The sequence below is a fragment of the Petaurus breviceps genome, unplaced genomic scaffold (assembly GCF_028583685.1).
Source record: "Petaurus breviceps papuanus isolate PSGF00001 unplaced genomic scaffold, PetGlider_PUasm1.0 77, whole genome shotgun sequence".
Taxonomy (NCBI): Eukaryota; Metazoa; Chordata; class Mammalia; order Diprotodontia; family Petauridae; genus Petaurus; species Petaurus breviceps.
Window position 1 is genome coordinate 12,243,099 of NW_027186492.1, and position 7,939 is coordinate 12,251,037.

Sequence of the window (7,939 nt, forward strand, 5' to 3'; positions counted from 1 at the left end):
CTTCCCCCAGTTTTCTGCTTTCCTTCTAATTTTGATTTCATTGGTTTTGTTTGTGCAAAACCTTTTTGATTTAGAAAAACTTCTTAACAATGCTCAAATCAAGTTTCCATTCCTAAAAAGTGACAGAAGAGGAAGATGCTAATGATTAAAAGCTATAAGCATACATTATATGTGTGTATATATTTCTATATATATATATATATATAGTTGGTTGGTTGGTTGGTTGGTTGGTTGGTTGGTTGGTTGGTTGGTCAGCTGTTGTCCTTCATTCTCAAAGAGAATCAAAATGACATCACTATGTTAGAGTCAAGTTCCAATGTGTCCGACTGTGGCTGATAAGACCAATACTGGCTCAGAATGCTCTACCACAGGCTGGGCACAAATAGTCTGTATGAATATTTGGAGTGGATGCTCTAAATTTGTGCATCCTGCATTTCCTTTGAGCTGTTTCAATTCTGCTTCACTCATAGAGCACAGCACCTTCTCTGATGTGAGCACACCATGCTGAGCAGTCCTGTGCCAGCGTCTCCCATGTCACACAATCAATTCCAAAGTTATTGAGAGACCTAGAGATTGTCCTTGTATCACTTCTTCTGACCACCATGGGAATACTTGCCCTGTGTGAGTTCTCCATAAAATAGTCTTTTTAGCAAGCATACGTTTTGCATTTGAACAACATGACCAGCTCTCTGAAGCAGAGTTTGAATGCTTGGCAGTTTAGTTTTAGTAAGGACCTCAGTGTCTGGTATCTTATCCTGCCAGGGGATCCTCAGAATCTTCCTGAGACAATTCAAATGGAAGCAATTCTGTTTCCTGGCATGGCACTGGTAGACTGTCCAGGTTTCACAGGCATACAACAATGAGATCAGCACTATAGTTCAGTAGACCTTCAGTCTGGTAGTCAGTCTAATACCTCTTCTCTCCCATACTTTCTTTTGGAGCCTCTCAATCACTGAGCTAGCTCTGGCAATGCATGGGTCAACCTCATTACCAATTCAAATATATACTCATACATACATACATACATACACACATTCATGTATCTTAAACAAAGCCAGACTTCTGGAAGAATACAAGAATACTAGACTCTTAAAACCAGAAAAAAAAATCCCAAGTATTACCAGTAGACTATAAATTCCTTGAAGGCAATGAATGTATTTTGTTTTGTTTTTGTATTCTCAGCACTTAGTATTGTATCTTGAGCTTAATGGGGATTTAATAAATGCTTTTTGGACTGAGCTTTTCAGTCCAGCCCCTCCCTAAATAAGGGCAACAAATGATTTATGGATACATTATAATTCTCAATAAATACTCATTGGATGGAATGGAATATTGTTCTACACTTGCTCTTTTTAAATTAAATTTTCTTTTTCATTATTACTAATTTGACAAACACCAACATTTCCTTATGCCCGGAATTCAGAAAGAATATTTTATATGACACCAAGAAACTCTTATGTACAACTTGCTTTTTAAGTATTTTTAAATTTAACATGATAGTTTCAACCTTGTCTTGCCTATCTCTGTCCCCTTCTGAAATTCCTTCTGTTCCTTTCTTTTCTTTTTTAAACTGTTTCACTGATGCTTTTTTCTTCTTTTTCAATACTATTGACATTACCATCCCCTTTTCCCCTCCCTTGTAACAAATAAGTGTAGTTAAGCAAAAGAAATCTACATAATGGCTTTGTCTGAGAATGTGTATCTCATCCTACACCTCTAGTCCACCACCTTTCCAGCAAGAGACAAGCCATAAGATTTACTGGCCATTATAATGATAATTTCTGACTTTTCTTTACAAGGCTGTATAGTCATTTTATATATTGTTCCCCTGGTTCTATTCATTTCACACTGTTTCAGTTCATACAAGCCTTCCCAGTTGTATCTGCATATATTCATTTTGTAATTTCTTGTAGGAAAGTAACATTGCATCTATAGACCATAATTTATGTGCCATTGGAGCATATAATCTTTAAAAGGCCATGTTCATCCTCAGAATGAAGGATTTCACAGTGGGAACAGGGAGTCTTGAGGCAAGACAACCCAGGTAATCTCACTCACATGTTTGGTACAAAAAGGTTCCCTTCCTTCTCATGTCCTTAGAGATGTTTGACCTTTTGTTGCTCCAGATGAACTGTATCATTATTTTGCCTAATTTCATAAAGTAATCCTTTAGTTGTTTTACTAAATCTGTAAATTACTTTAGGTAGTATGGTCAATTCTATTATATTGGCATGACCCAACCATGAGCAATTATATTTCCAATTATTTAAGGCTCTCTTTATTCCTCTAAAGAGTGTCTTGTTGTATTCACATAATTTCTGTGTTTGTCTTGATAGGTCAATTGCAACCTCATTTATACTTTGTTATACTTATATTTTATTCTTAAATTAATTCATCGGTGAGTGTTTGGTCTACACAACTACAGCATAAACTCCTTGAGAACAATGACCAATTTTATGCTTCTTTTTAATGAACTGTAGGTACTCTGTTCTCTGCCTACATGAGTTTCTAAATCATCATCTATTATCATCATTATAGACAAAACTACTGCCAACAATCATCTGGCCATAACACGAAGCCACACAAATTTAAGAGGGGGAGGGAACAAGCATCTATATAGTGCCTACTATGTACCCGGCCCTGTGCTAAGTACTTTGCTATTATTATCACATTTGATTTAAGAACAGTATTTTTAATAGATATAACCATACCAAACACTCATAACTTCAAAACTATGTGAAATGAACAGCTTCCAAAAGGGAGAAAGCAGAAGAAATAAAAACCATGCTAGGAAGTATTTATCATTCCTATCTCTTATGAAAGCCATCACAAAAATGCTTTCATTAAGTATGGAAAATAAGCTTGTACCCCAACTCTCTCATTCAATCATACAAATCAAGCATTTGAACAACCTGTTTCATATCTATGTAAAAGAAAATTCATAGGGTTAGCAACTTGTTCCAGATTTGTTTCTAGTTGAACTTCATCAAACATATATATTTTAAAAAGCCAAAATGATTTTCAAGTTTAAAAATACATTGTCATTCTCCTATTGCATGACAACATATTTCTAAATGGCTGAACAAGTTGTGGTACATGACTGTAATGGAATACTACTGTGTTATAATAAATGATGAACTCAACAATCTTAGAAAAACATGGAAAGATATACACGGAATAATGAAGAGCAAAGTGAGTAGAACCAAGAAACATTGTAAACAATTACCACAATATCATTTTAATAAAGATTTTGAACAAATAAGTTATTTTGACTATTACAAATACCCAAATTAACTATAAAGGACATATGAACAAAGACACTATTGGCATCCAGAGAAAGAACTGATAAACAGAAGTATGTATAGAATAATTTCACACATGCATACACACATACATATTACTTATTTGAGTCTAATGGTGGTCATCTCTAGGGTGGGGAGAGATAAGAAAAAAGGGAAAAATTTACATGATAACTTTGTTGTATATTTAAAAGGAATAGCAGATATGCAGTTTCATGTGTAATCATCTTTTTATTATACTATGTTATGAAAATGCTTGTTTTATTCTACAAATTAAAAAAATAAAAATACCTAGCAATCTTAAAAAGTACATCGTCTCATATGAGTTTCATAACAATGTTTTGAGGTTGGTATTACAGGTATTATGCCTATTTTACAAATAAGGAAACTGATACTCAAAGAGGTTGTTATTTGCTTATGATCATACATCCAGTAAGTGTAAGAGGCAGGATTTAAATGCATATATTCCTGATTCCATTCCAGTGCTCCAATCGTGACTGAATAAACACTCAGAGAAGGCTAGAAATCAGACAGCTAGTGTTTCCTTTGCAGATCTCCCTAGTGATTTATCATGTGACTTCAGTTAAGTAACAACTTCTCTGTGTCTTCTCTTTTTAAATGTGCTTAATACCAACTAATTAGCTAAAAAATTTGGACGAGTCACTTTACTGAGAAAATTTTCCACACTAAAATGATTATTATTTCTACTATCAAGTACTCTGCTGTCTCCTCTGTATTATTTTGTAGCTGAAAGGAGGAAAGGATGACCTTAGAAGACCCCAGGTCTGCCCAAGCCATCAAAACCAAGGGCTGATTTTTTCATTGGCAGATTCCCTCACTGATCTGACCCAGGAACACTTCCTATTTTATTCCCTTGAATCCATGTACTCAAAACCAAGTGCGGTCTTCTCAAAGACCTAAGTCTCTGAGAGGACATACATACAGATATCTTCACCCCTTATCCCCAGTGGGTTTGACTGCCATTACAGGAAACCACAGGGAGTCATACAAAAGCCATCCATGAGATAAATGAGGGAGCAGAGCTTGATGCCAGTTAGGACTTGGAAGTTAGCATTATCCTTTAATCTTACTTTTGATCTGACCATGTCACTCCCCATTCAATAATCTCCAGTTACTCCAATTGATTCTAGGATAAAATGAAAACTCGTTCTTTGGCCTTAAAGCCCTTTATAATTTTGCCCCAATGTAGCTTTCTAGTTCATTACTTCTCCTCCCACATTCTACTGTCCATCTTCTTGGCCTTCTCTCTTGTCCCTCACATGACCCTCCATTTTCTCTGCACTGACTATCCCCCCATTCCTAAAATATACTCTTTCTTCATCCCTGCCTTATAGAAACCCTCACTTCCTTAGATGTAGCTCAAGTAGCACCATGATGCCTTTCCTGATCCCTTTAACTGCTCAAGTATCCCTCCCCAACTACCTTGTACCTTGCAGCTAAGTGGAACAGTGGATAGAATGCATTGGACTTGTAATCAGAAAGACCTGAGTTCAAATTCAGCCTCAAACACTTACCTGCTGTAATAACCCTGGCCACTGTCCTCATCTGCAAAATGGAGATAACAATAGAACCTACCTCCCACATTTGCCACGAGAATCAAATGAGCTAATATTTGTAAGTCATTCTGCAAACCTCTAAGCACTACATAAATAATAGTTATTAGCTACATCCTTATAGATCGAATGTACCTTCTTATACACCTAGTACCTGGCACATAGAAGCTGCTTAAGAAATGCTTATTAATCTATTGATTGTCTCAATGTGCTATCTATAAAATTTACCCTGAGCAGAGCCATTACTAGCAATTCTGACGCCTAGAACAGGACATGGGGATTTAGGGGGAGAAAGGAAGAGACCCCAGGGAATATATTCAAATCTAAGGGTTCATGTGGTGGGTAAAGGCTCTATACTACCCCCAGAATATGGAAATAGGCTATCGAGGCTGTTGTTGAAGAGGTTACAAGTGGGGATGGATTAGAGTGGAACCTGGCCAAGTTGGAGGTTACTGGCTTAGAAGGAAGGGAATCCTGGTAGAGTACCTCTTGGCAGGGGAGGGATGGTGACTGCTTTGAAGGCACATCCAAACCTGCAAATCCACAAGAGGAAGGGGATACTTCCAGCAAAATACAAGGATCCCAGTAGAGGAGGAAGACATGGAGGTGTCTCACAAGGCCCAGACTGTCATAAAAATATGTCTGTGGTATGTCAAGATAACCACCAGTGCCCAGGAGTGGGGCACAACAGTCCCTTGAAGGTGTTGACCTGGAGCTGGGCAAAGAATTGTAAACAGTTCCATGGGGTCCATAGATTGGTGCTGATTTAAGATTCAGAAGGATTAGAGGCACCTCAGAGGGAGGAATAGCACTCCCTGGGACAAAGCCCCAGCTTTCCCACCCTCATTTTGGCTACGATCCCAATTATATTGTAATTGCTCTTGGTTTCCAGGAAGAATTCCACTAGTGTCAGCAATTATCAGTACTGCTGGACTGTATTTTTTATTTCCTGATGCTGCTTTTTATTTGGGCCTGTAATTACCTGCCTGCTCTGTGCCCCTGCCCCTTGGTAGGGGCAGGGAGCAATTACAAGCTGATGATTTTAAGATACTGGCTTATGATTCTCTGCTTCTATGCACTCAACTCACATTGATCATATTCATGCTGGTGCTGTGAGTGGGCCTATCCCAAACTCCAAGTGACCCTCTTTACCTGGACTTACTGACAGTCATCTACATCCTTAGTATAGTTGCTGTTGCTTGCCAGACCTGTTCTTTCATTGAGGTAGGGAGCTCCCAGAAAGGAATTTCCTCTAAGTGCAAATGGGCAATTTCTCTTTCACTTAGAGTTTTAGGGTGTTGCCTGAGAATGCTTAGTATGTGACTTAGCCAGGGTCATACTGTCAGCCTATGTGAAAGGCAGGATTTGAACTCAAGTCCACCTGACTCCAAAACCAACTCTCTATCCACTGTGCAGTGCTGCCTCCCCCAGAATAGTTATTATAAAAATTAAATGGAATTGATCTAATAGAATTCCAGAATTTTAAAGCTAAATATAACCTTAGGGATGATTAAGTTCAGTGGTACCAAACCTGTGGGTCTCCCATCTTTGGTGGTAGGTGGGAAAGGTCCCGGCAGAGTTTTGAAAATGTTTTTCAAATCCATATGTGAACTGAGTTTTGGATCTTCATTTAGCTCCAACATAATATTCAGTATGAATGAAATTGATAGCAAGTGGGATCCCAGGAAATTTTGGACAGAAAAAGAGGTTCTCATACTTTAAAAGATGGGGAAACACTTATCTAGTTCAAGCCCTTATTTTATAGATAAGGAAACAAGGACCTGAATAGGGTTCGTGGGATTCACTTAAAGCCATACAACTATTTAGTGCCAAAGCCAGGCACTAGTACCCAAATTCTATTTCCTATTCCCTTGGGATTCATTGCTTTTTTTTCCTGTACCATACATAAGAATGAGTGTGTATTTCTCATATCTTGGGCAAAACAACAGAACCCAAAGTACTTTGCAATTTACCAAAATTCTGTGAAAACAAGTCTTCTCCCACTAGGATTTTGCTACCTCTGTAGTTAAATGTTACAGGAGGAAATGAAGACTATCTGCTTCTTGTGGCATTGGGTAGATTTTGAGAGCCAGAATGAGTAGACATTACCCAATCAAAATTTAACCTGTCCTTCAGCAAAACAATTCTGTGTGCCCAATCTGTTTCTATTCTCTTTGAAATTCCATAGTGGTTCTCTAATGACCTTCACTTCTTTGTTCCAGAATGAGCTAGCGGGTTTTGTGGAGCTGAAGCAAGTATCACAGACTATATTTGGGGCAAGCTGCATCCCCTCAATTAAGTATGCATGGGAGGAGGAGGTAAGGGAGTTGTATCATTCTGTGTAGAGCATACACTGGTATATGAGAGCGGGGGTTGGGAAGAAGCAGGACAGGATAAAAAGAGGTTTCATTCTGTTTGCCATTTGGTCACTTGGGGAAACAGGTTAGTACAGTGGAAGAAACATGGGTTTTAGAGTCAGCTGAGATGGGTTCAAATTCTACCTTTGGTGCTATTACTTATGCGAATGGTGGCAATCCAAGCAATGCACTTATCCTTCCTGGTTCTCAGTTTCCTCATCTAAAAAATGGTTTGGATTAGACGGCCTTGAACGTCCCTACTCTATCTCTGTGATCCTACTTTAAAGTGACTTACCTTGCTGATAAACTGTTGTTTCTATGCTACTCAGAGATGCTAAGCTTTCTCAGTATCCTCTAAATTCAGTACCATTTAAATCTAGTGCCTTGGGGGAAAGCCTTAGTCGCCCCACTCTAGATGTCCACACAGCTCTGGTTCTAGTCATCCTACTGCTTTCCAGACCTTTAGTTAGGCCAGCAAAAGCATTCTCCTCCATACCAAAATCTAGAAGTTAAGTTAAGATCCACAGATGGTAGTTTGGGAGAGAATGAGATGGGAGAGAGGGAGTTTGGGATAAAGCAGAGAGTGAACACAGTTGAGCTAACAATGGTGGGCTCAGCCTTTAGGCTTTGCAGAAGTGCTAAAGGTGAAGAATCCTGGAAAGGCCTCCTGGCTGTAAGAGAGGATTACAGGCTGAGAGTCTGGCCCTAA